Source organism: Fistularia commersonii, chromosome 3 (genome assembly GCF_037954325.1).
Source record: "Fistularia commersonii isolate RoL2024-O1a breed Wild chromosome 3, RoL_Fcom_v1.0, whole genome shotgun sequence".
NCBI classification, from domain to species: Eukaryota; Metazoa; Chordata; class Actinopteri; order Syngnathiformes; family Fistulariidae; genus Fistularia; species Fistularia commersonii.
Window position 1 is genome coordinate 15,255,634 of NC_141286.1, and position 12,114 is coordinate 15,267,747.

Sequence of the window (12,114 nt, forward strand, 5' to 3'; positions counted from 1 at the left end):
ATAAGTCAACTCTTGATCCAACAATATAGAAGGGTGACAACCCCTTTACATGGTCTCTTCCTCTGAGTCATCCTCCATATCATATCATATTATGTGCAAGCAATAGTTCCTTTGTTTATTGTACTTACACCCTGGGCTGCACGTATTAAAGGCTGACCTCCATGTTCCACTACCTGTGGTTTGTTGTCTTTCTACAGTAGCCATGAAAGAGGTGCTGTGCTGCAGTAACTATCACATCTGTTTTATATGCCGATGTTCCAGGGTTCAATCCAAGTGGAGCCATAAAATTTATAACTCGCTACATGACATCCATCTGTGATCTTCAAAGTTAAATTCCCTGTAATAATAATTTTCTATGTCATGTTGTGGTAGCCGGACACTCTCTGATGTATTACCTTCAAAAGGCACCTTTTCTTCTGAATTTGCTACTTCAATGAGCATCAACTCACGGAATGACTCCTGGTACGGCAACATTCAACAAATTGCTGTTCCACAAATATGAGTGATTAAAAAGGCGAACCTATCAAGACCACAATTTTGAAGAGAACACCCTTTCTTGTAAGCCGTTTGTTTTCACTGGGGATTAAACCCAGGACCTGTTGCATGTAAAGTAAATGTGATGACCACTACACTATGGAATCGGTTTCACAGTTTCTGTTTTTTATAAATAACACGAAAAACTGATGTTTATGTAAAAAATTGATGTGATGGCAAGCGTACAAACCAGCAGGGTCATGATGTGCATGGCTTAAGATCGCAGACCTGATGCTAAATTTTATGGACATGTAAAGCAGCGCAGCAAATAAAGGATATAGATAATAAAACTAGGCATTGAAGAAGTTTTGGTTTTACTATGTTATCCAATAATTTATAGCCGAATGATATTTCTTAAATCAGGTACTTCAGCTGACTGAGTTTCTTCCTTGCCTCCATGCTGGCTGGCTTTGTATTAAGAATCAGAAATATGGGAGAGTTGCCAATTCAATTTTCATCAAACTTAGGGTAGTTGAAGCAAATGCAGGCTCTGTTGTGTGCAGTTATCAGCTCTTGAAAAGATGGTGAGCAGTCCATCTTCTGCATTTAGAGAAGAAAATATGACTACTGAGTGATAAACCTTGATTTTTATGCTTTGACTGGTTTACATGAAGATCACACGTTGATCACAAGTGAAAGAAGGTTGGTGTGGGGAATTCCCATTTTATACGTAATCCTGTGTAATAATGCTGTACTGTCAGTGAAAGACTTCTTGGATGAATGGTGTTTGACAGATTAACATGGGACATCTCGACCGCCAAGCAAGAAGAAAAGGCCAATTGATGATGTGAATAGGGATTGCGTAGATGGTCTTCATTTCTGGAATCATGTCTCAATATGATCATCTTGTCATCTCTGTCTTTTTACACATGCATTATCATGGACACTAACAGTTTTTTGGATTCAATCCTTTTACAGCATCAATAAATATACTGATTCATTTTTTTTGTTTGTTTTTTCTGCTTTTCCACAATACCTGTGTAATTTTCCTCCATAAAGGTCACCGTGGGATTAAACCCAAGGTCATTATTTCATCAACCACTTGGATTTCTTCTATATTGACATTTCTTTGTGTTAAGAGCACATTTCACTATGTGGAACATTTGTATTTTCAGGAGATATAATGATTGCTTTGCAATGGAACCTATTTTATTTTGTGAAAGACGTATATTTAGGTTGACAAAAGGATTTTTGATTTGCTGTAGATACAACAGGCTTTGTTTGTTTGATCAATTTCCTACACTATTAATGTGTATTATGCTCACAGTCCTTATCTGTCCTGCAGTCAAAATGACACAACATCCTGTTATATGGACCTTTAAGCTGCGACATTTCATGGTTCACACTTTCACATTATCTCTCATAAGGGGATTTTTGTGGACACCGCAAGTAATCTGTTGTCAAGGAAAATGAGAAAAACAATGCTGCAACCATTTCATTATGTTTTCTCAAAGCTCTGCTGTCAGTCACAGAGGTGTCTCTTTAGCAGCAGCTCTAAAACAGGCAAGGCCCAGCACCAGCGTTCAATCAAACCAGCTCTCCAGGATGGCAGGGTGGGAGACTGACCCCACCCAGCCCATTTCCCATCACTTTGGCATGCTGCTGTTTTTCATGATCCTCTGGAGGGAAGAATGTCCTGTTTCTCTTTGAGATCGAGGTGCTCTTCTGTTAGTGTCACTTCATGCAAACCCCTCATAAAATGTGAAAATCAGTGAAGGAACCATGCTGATTTGTGGTCGGAGCAGGTCCTGTGTTACCAGGGCATTATTTTGGTTCTTCCGCCACATCAGGGCAACATTTGAATGTAAACATATATGAGGCTGTTGCATGCTAATATCAATCAATAGAAAAAATAAATTAAAAAAAAAGTAAATAAATGAATAAGTAAATAATTTGGTAAATAAATAAATAAATACATAATGTTGTCTGCTGGACTTTTATTTTTGAACCACCAGAAAATATCAGTTTTTCTATACAAGATAGAAACTGGACACCTCTTGTTCATCTGGGTCTGAGAGGAGTTTATCTTGCACTTAAATGTCAATCTATAAAAGCAGCGGATTGTTTGACTGTAGTCAGTGCACATGGCACAGGAGTGTCCTCAGGTTTCAAACGAGTGTATTCAAAATACATTACATTACATTCATTCAGACATAATTACAACACTTTGGCTATAATGAAAGTAACATGTTTGAGTTGCAAGAAGTCAGTTGGTGGGATTAGTGTAATAACAGTGGAGATAATATATAAATTTCGTAATACTCGTCGTGGCCTTCACTGTCTGACTTGTCCGACTAATTACTGCTCAATATAAATAACACTTCTTTACACTTCACTTCTTTCTTTATTTTGCCGATTTTCCCCTGTTATTTGATTTATTTTGGCTGACTTTCATATATTCTTTTATTTTCTTCTTTCTCCCGTTACTTTCACCAGCTGTTATGTGACCACCTTTTTATGGGTTGAAAACTTTCCAGTTTGTACAATAAAACTTTCTATGTCAAAAGACTATTCTTTCTGTCAATACTCTATCTTTAAACCTGGTTCATGTCAGGTGTCATTACACAAATTCCAGACTTTCTCTTCGCTCTTTGATACATTTAATTACTTTATCTATTCTTATTTTTTCAAAATGTTTGACTTTTCACATACAAGGAAGCAAAATAAATGTGATTTTAAGCATATCTTTGCTTAAGCAAATTTGTTTTTGCTGTATTATGATTATCAATAACAGAAGAGAATAACTGTATTAATAGCTTCCCCTAGTTTCCCCTCACTACACTGTAGGGACAGAGCTGGCAAACAGGAACAGAAGACTTATTTTCTGTGTACAAATGGAAAATAATGACCTGGCAGAGCTGCTCGATGCGGGTCAAGAGAGTCGCCAAAATAATTAGCCATCATCCTGGTCACCAAAAGCCCTATTTGCATTTTGATAATGCACCATGCTTATTAGCAAAGATAAAAAAAACAGTGGCTGGTACACAGGTCATGAAGCTAAAAATATCAGGTGACACATGGACCATTGGGGTGACATTGGTTAAGGTTTTGACTAAAGTTAGAGAGCGGCTCTGTTTGCTTCTGTCGAATTCTAAACTCGTCACATCCATAACAGCAAAACACAGAAGAATCCAGACAATATCATCCAGTTTATGTTGTTAGATGAATCTAAACTAATCTCCTTAATAATAACAATTTGTCTAATATTCACATTGAAGCGCGAATGCTAATTAGAATAACTTTTGTTCCCCCGGAGCTACAACTGTTCTAAGTCTGTCATCCAAAAACACTCACACTCATTATCCCCTACAATATGTTCCCATGGTTGGAAAACTGACAATGGGGCAGCGAAATTTACTGCAGTTTCTCCCATTAAAAATGTCATACATCTGAGTATCATTGTAATCACCCTAAAGTCAGAGGAAGAGAATGCAGTTTTCCCAGTGATGCCATGACGTGCATGGAAATGTATGTGCAAGCATGATATGTATGTTTTTGCTGCGTTTAATTGTAAATGGGAATAAAATATCCCCCTCACCAGGCACAAACAACCTTCTATTCTCTAAGAAATGGCAAGGAGTGTGATCCCTTGCTTTTGGGGTATTTTTGATCATTAGCAAATGAATGACGTGGTGGTGAAGTAGTTGATAGTTCAGACCCAACAGCGTGAGTCGTTTTACTTGCTAACCATCCACCTTATCTTTCCCCTAAGGTGGCGTGGGGACTACAGCCTATCCAAGACATTATTGGGCAAGAAACAGGGCTCCACCTGAACTGGTTGCAATCAATCACTTGGCCACTTAAAGAGTAAAACAACCATTCACACGTCTGTGCATTTTAGGGTCCCTGTTGAACCTCCTTCATGTTTTTGGACTGTGGAAGGAAACCAGAAGAGCTGATGGAAAACCACCCAGACACTGGGAGAACATGTACGCTTAACAAAGAGAGGTCTCTAGTCAGAATCGAACCGTTAAATCTACTTGGTGTGAAGTAAAAGCACAAGCCATGTGCCATAATTCCTAATTATCAATTACAATAACAATATTATATTCATATCAAAAACATGGATACTACGATACACAATTTTGAATATGACTTCACAAATAATCAAATGTTGAGAGCGCTGAAAATCTAGTATGTGTTTTGGAGTTGAGATAAATGACAGAAAGCATCATGTGTCTGAAATCTAAAAACCCCATCATCAAGTGGCTTTTCGCCCCTTCAAATGTTTTAAAAAACAGAAAAGGACAATGGTAAATGATTATCCCCTTCATGAAAGTGTAGGTTTTTATATTAAGTGAAAATAAGGGACATGACTTCAACATCCAAGCACCTGCAGCCAATGAGTAAAATTAATACGCAGATAATAAAAAATACCAACAGTTTTGATTGAAATCTTTCTTTTACTTTCTCTATGAGAAAATTGAGCAGTCTAAATAGCAAGTGATTACTTTTGGTACCTGAAAACACTGAGATCAAGCACAGCATCATCAATCTCAATCAAGCCAAATGATGGAGATTCTTGAAACATGAGAGAAGTGGTGCAGGATGGTGACAAGCGCAGCGCCTTGTGGAACAGGATCCTGCTCCCCCATTTTCCTCCCACATTATTTTCATCCACCTGTGAAGGAAGATGATGGAGGAACATGTTGTTTTTTTCAATTCAATAATCAGCAGCAATTAAATGTTGGTGATTACAGAGCGAAGGGTAAGAGCAGGTCAGCCCATGATTCATCTCTGACATTCATCATCATTCTGGACGAGATGACCCGAGCAGACGTCTCCTCCTGCAGAGGCTGGAAAAAAAAAGCCCTGAGCCGCTTTCCCATTAAGGGAGACTTTGAAGGAGCCGCTGCTTGGAAATGACTGTGGCTTTGATGCAAAGCTCTGTGGATTTGTGTCAAATTGGGCTTCAGAGATGTTGCTCCACGCAGAATGGAGGAGCTCACGCACCCATGTGTGCGCACACACACATACACATACACATACACGTATCAACAGCGGGACACACACAAACTTAGTCTCCCTGGCCTAGTGATTTATCTTATCCAAACCTCTAATGAGTGAAAGACTTTGTCCTCTCCTGAACTGCCTTCTCAGGCTGAGGAAGAGCTGTACAACACACACACACACACACACACACACACACACACACACACACACACACACACACACACACACACACACAGATAAAGCCCTGTGACTATATGTCATTGTTGCTCATCTGGTAGTGAAGCGTCTCTCTTTTCCCATGGAGTCTCATCTCCCATCGGGTGCTGTGTCGAAAATGAAATAAAATAGATCAAAAATCAAATTAAAATGAAAATAAAATTATTAAATAAATTAAAGTGAAAAAAACAGATGTTGATTTTCTGAATAGAGAGTCAGTTGAAAAAAGCACTATTTAAATTATACATCTTGCAAAAATCAGACTTGTATTTTTTACCTATTTATTGCAATTTTATGTTACATAAAGGTTATGTATATCAAGGCCAAAACCTTTTCTCACTAAAATACACTGAGCAGAGGGGGAGTAGCAAAGTGTTTCCACTTCCTGTCTTATCCATCTACTGTTATGTGTTACCCCTCCGTTCCACTTGAAGCTTTCGCGGCTCATTCCCTCTCCACGGGTCGGACCGTCACGCATTTTAACTGCAGCTAGATATAGGGAATTGGTGTGCATTTAATGGAGGCAAAGAGTTTATTCAGCGGAGAAAGAAGTAAGATGCTTGAAGTCATATGCGTGGAAGAAATTCAAAATAAAGCACATGTTCAATCTCAACATAATTTCATCGACAAGACAAACACTTTTGGATGCACAAAGTAATCCTAGTATGAAATGAAAATGTTTTACAAATTCAGCATTCAGCAAAACATGTTATAAACTCAAAAATCAAGGTTCATTTTCCAGATGGGCACCTCTGAGTCGTGAATGCGTATTCAAATAGATTTGAAAGCAGGTTTGTTGTTTTGCGCTGTGTTAGTTTTATCTTTGTACCCATCATTTATCAAGTCAGATTATGTTCTAATCCAGTGGCGGGGTCTGGCACTAAAAACAGCTTCGGGGCCCCTCGAGGTTCAGTCTGAGCTCCACCTTGCTGACAGTGACAGACACTGTCATCAGATCCTGCGTATTATGAACACCAAGAGCGAGCGATGTCTGAAAATAGCATGACTCCAACTGGCCACTCCAACCCCCTTAGTACAACCGAGCAACAGAGAGCAAGTTTTGCTCAAGTCAGTCCAGAGACAAAAGTCAGCCTGCAGCGGCGGAATTTAAAAACATTTTTATTCTTAAACAAGGTTTGGACCACACTTGAATAAACCAGACGATTGTACGCTAGTTGAGCAGAATATGACTCATAACCGAAAAAGTTTTGGTTTTGGTCCAATGTTCCAAAAACTTTAGCTCGATGATGATTGAAAACAGGATCGGCCCACGCGTTCCACCCACTGACCGGCGAGGGTCTCTCCGGCAGCAGCAAAGAGTAGGTCTCACAAATCAGGTTAGACACACATATATTACTGTTGTGAAGAAAATTGGAAAACTTGCACATCCTCGATAAAGGATGATTTAGAACTTTGTAATACACATCATAATACACATTGATAATTGCACAGCGTATTGTAACTGCAGAGGCAGATACTTCCCCCAGGAGGTGGTAGTGAGCAAAATCTTCCAAAGAGTTCCAAAGCAATGAATGTTGGACATGGCTGCCAGAGACACAACTCTAAATGAAAGATTAGATGTTATTCTGCAACTTCTAGATGTGGATATCGTTGCCAACAATTTACAAATTGTATAGATTCAGACTGGAGGTTGATGATGCGTTGTGTTTGTTTTTATCCGATGTGTGTTTGCCGGCTTTCAAATGAGGGATCACTGGATGATTAGGATTTAGAAATGCATTTTCAAAGTAAAATAGATATACATAAGAAATGCATCCAAGCACAGAAGGGTATGATATTTTTGAACCAGGATATTTATTTCATACCACCATCAAATCGGACCAGAACGGTACAAGAAAGTGACAAATATTTTATTCCAAATTGATGTTGGTCATGTTATCCATCATCTTTGAGGAAGACATGGGGGTGAACGGCCCTTTAACCTTTAACCTTTATTACACAATTCAATTGATTGCTGCTTGTTGATTATTTCCAGACAGTCTTCACCCATTAATGCTCTGGATTTGGCTGAACATGAGGGCAGCTGGTCTGAACAGGTTATAAAATGAAATTACGGTATCCTGAACATAATCCTCTCTACAGCTCAGCCCACTGAGTCATTATTACACATAATTTGAAAAAAATCTTCAACAGAGAGAGCCAGCTGGAACACAACTCCAGCATGTGACTCTACAGAGCATCACCATCTCTAAGGAGAGGCCATTTATTAAGAACAGGCTCTCTATGTTTACTTGATAACTACCAAAAAAGGCAGGTGTTGATTTTGCATTTACATAATTTACACAACTTAACTATCCAGCCATGATTCAGATTTCACCAGCAGGGAGGTTGGTAACGATCGCATTTTACATTATTGTAGCTCATCAATACTCTTACAATAATGTCACCAGGGAGGCTATTACTTTTCAGTGTGTCACTATTAAATAACCTTTTATTGATAAAAAAAAAAAAAATCAACCATTCAGCTTATAGAATGGTTTAAACATTGGAGTTTTTTTGAAAAGCTTATCAGAAAGGAAAGATTTGGCCATCCAATGAAATTATCAATACAAGGTATTAACTTGTCTTTATTGATTTCATATTCCTCGAGATTTCCTGACAAGAAACATGATGTTCTTGGGTTCAGGTACTTGGCAAATCATCAAATGTCACTATAAATGACTTTCCTTCAACTAAAAATCACTACCTGTATTGACCTCTACTCAGATGTAGAGTTTTCTGGTGAGTTGATCTTGGGAAATGGATTAAAAATACAACCATGCGTTTTTGTCTGTACGGAGCCACACAATTTGGATTAACGCTTTGAGCCGACTCCTTTGTACCAAGCATGGTGAGGAGCTGCGGCTTCAGCATGGCGCCCCGCAGGGCAGGGTGATAAGGGGGGCTAGGAAGGACATTAGGTTACATTATTGAGAGGAAATGTCTACAGGCCGGCTCAGGTGAGTGAACTAACAAAACTATTTATTTTCAATTTCCAACAGTGATGCTATTGCTTTAAAGCGAACACCAAAGTATAGCTTGATGCTGTATCAAATAATCTTTTAATAGCATCCTCAGCTATGGCAGGGTTGCAGTTCTTTCTAAATGTATCACAACCTTTTATTGAAGTAAATGCAAATTAGCATCTATTTCCATCTTTTAGACTCACTGGAGTGTAATGGATGGTTCTTCCGTCAGTGCCGGAGATAAAATCGGTCACCCTGACAAGAAAAGATGAACAGAAACGAGTACTCAGCGACTCTGGAATGGATACGGAGGCTACAGAACAAACAACAGCACATCGAATTCACATTCATAAAGCACTAAATTAATTTGATCATATAACAAGAATAGATTTGCCCAAAACTCTACAGTCACCTCAGATAGTTGGCTCTGAGAAGTTACTGTAAATGCGGTATATTGTCAGTCTTTCACTTAACATATACCTTGTGACACACACATACCAATGCAAGAATAAATAACTTTACCATTGATCAAGCTATAGTTTCAGTGGCCACCCGATCAATGCACCGGAAAAAAGGCAAAAAAAATTGTTCTGAGATAAACTGAGCATCGATGTGCTCGATGGCCGACTTAAAAGTGTACATTGAATCATGTCCACATTTGATTTCATTTAATGTGAAATCAGTACAACTACTACAATATTTTTTTAGATAAAATTACTGTAGAAAATAATTAGTAACAAAAAATGATATATAATAGACAAATGAATACACATGAGCAGGCTTAATTGAAATGCTTTTTTTTTTTACAAGCATCCTTTTGGTTTAGAAATCTGAATATCTGAATGATGTCAGTTTCACACATTGGTGTTTTTTTTCATTTATGTTGGTGAGATATTGTGCACAGCAAACGTAAATGTATTTGGGACAGAACAGTGAACAGACTGACTGACTTTGCTGTATATTTTAAGATAATATGTTTGTTTTATTTTACACTTTTCAAGTATCGGCATCATATAAAGAGAGAATAACCACAAAACGCAGTGTCATTTTTTTTTTCCTGCATGCAGTGTTAGCACATGTGCTCCTTGCAGAAAACACACGCACCTCCTGCACACCAGTGCTGCGGCTTCCTCACAAACAGGGCTGGGCAGCTGGACGGTGCAGGTAGACAGACAATGAGGGTGAAACTGAGGTGGGCGGCAAATGTTTATTAATCCTTGCGAAGTGAAAGATGTCTGGCAGCCACTGGTTGCCAAAGAAAGTGCCTTGGACAAACTTCAGCTGCTGACAGGTTTGAAGTGTTTATGAAGGACAATGTGAGTATGCTCATATTAACCATTGTATCAAGAGTTATTTTTCTATCACTGCATATTTTTTATTTATTTTTAAGTTGTCTGGGGAGCTTTTGTTTTGATTTACGAAGTAAATTGGTTTTGAAGATGTGATACAAGTACATTCCACAGTAATAGAAAAGTAAAGCCTCCAGTGGAATCAGCTGGATACTTTCATCTTTTTTTTCTTTTTTTTTTTTTAATGTTACACCACTTTAAACCCAAAATTGGCATGTTTCTGCAGATTCATCAGGCAGGGCGCATTCCTCCACCTGCCCTCCTTACATCAGCAGCGTCCCTGGTTTCCAGCCCAGCTCAGCTCACTCTTGATTCTTCTGCTGCCCAAGGACAAGGTGACTGATGGATATTTTTTTTCTCCACACCGGTCAATTGCAGATTCCTCAACATGCTCACCTCACCCTCATGTCCCCGAGCTCTTTCAATTGTTCATTCCAGTAATTTCCATGTGATCTCTCCAGGTTGGCTCATCTGTAAGTCTGTCGGGTTTTCCTCAAATTCAGGTATTGGTTATTTCTCATGGAGTCTGTAATCAAATTAGTGTCTAGTAATAGTAATTAGCAAATGTAATCAAGTAAAGAGCGACTGGAATGTGTAATACATTTGATTTTAAAATGAACAAACTCAACACTTGTAAAGAAACAGGCTAATTTACAAGAAACATATTCAGCATCATCAAATATTTAAATATGCAGGAAATGTAGACCATCATAAATTCTGGTGAGCACTTTTGAAATAAAGCTTGGGTGACCACTGAATGCTAGGAATAGAAATCAAATAGGTTTGTGTTGCAGCACAGAAATATTGGTTTCATCATTTATTTGAACAAAAAGAAACAAAACAGGTCTGTAAGAATAAGACTCATTACCGCACTCCAAAATCATTTCTTACATTCTTTAAAATGCATTTTGTGTTTGCCTCATGAAAACAAACTTTATTTTTTCTACATCAGTGTGCTTTATATCCCTGAACATGACTCTGATCTGATATTGAATTACAAGTGGCATGGGATAAACTAAATGAAAACTAGACTAAATAAAGACTAGACCCATATTTTGCTGGGAACAATAAATTATTCAATCCCTAATATTTGAAATTTCCCTCCCCTTTGCCCCAACCCTGACACACATAGGATTTAAAAGATAATAATATGTTAATGACGTAAAGCCCCTAGTAATATCGAACTGTGGTCAGAAATAGCTTCCTTGATCATTGGATACTTGAACTAAATTGTGAATTCCTCCAATTTATGTGAAAATGCGATTAGATGGATCATACGTGAGTCAGCGCCACAGCTGTTGTTTATCCGTGTTTGTGAGGACAATCCCATTCTGCGAATCTGGGACGGATCCGAACAGTTGGTGCATTCATGAACCAACTACATGATGTGGGTGGGAAACCACAGTTAAGCAGATAATATCCAAAACATTATTTTTACCGGAAAATATTATAATGAAATGTTTGTAAGTGAGAAAAGCAAGGCTAAGCTTTTTATTGCAATTTTGCAAACAGTGTCAAACAAAGGTTTTGGCCTTGTAGATATGTAATTGATATTAATTTCTTCTTCTTTTTCTTTTTGCTTCCCCCTATAAGGGTCGCCACAGCAAATCAACCTTCTCCATCTAACCCTATTCTCTGTATCCTCTTCTCTCACATCAACTAACTTCATATCTTCTCTTACCATGTCCATAAATCTTCTCTTTTGTCTTCCTCGAGACCTCCTGTCTGGCAGCTCCAATTCCAACATTCGTCTACCAATATATTCACGATCCCTCCTCTGTTTATGACCGAACTATTTCATTCTTGCTTCTCTGACCTTCTCTCCAAAACATCTAACATGTGCTGTCCCTCTAATGGAGTTACTCCTGATCCTATCAATCCTGATCACTCCCAAAGAGAACCTCAGCATGTTCATCTCTGCCAACTCAAGCTCTGCCTCCTGTCTTTCTGTCAGTATCACTGTTTCTAGCCCATACAGTGTCACTGTTCTCACCACTGTCTTGTATATGTAAATAATATTACCTTTCTGTTTAATTAAATGTACTACAATAACATATTTTTTTATATAATTTTATTGCACCACATAATTTTCACCT

General features: G+C 38.2%; 1 long non-coding RNA gene across 1 annotated transcript; it reads left to right on the top strand.

The window, feature by feature from the left end:
- Window positions 1-6,746: 6,746 nt before the first annotated feature.
- Window positions 6,747-9,214, top strand: LOC147235646 (uncharacterized). Its single transcript, XR_015104197.1, has 3 exons — window positions 6,747-6,837; window positions 6,944-7,022; window positions 8,867-9,214. It is a non-coding gene; the product is annotated as an uncharacterized LOC147235646 (long non-coding RNA).
- Window positions 9,215-12,114: the final 2,900 nt, after the last annotated feature.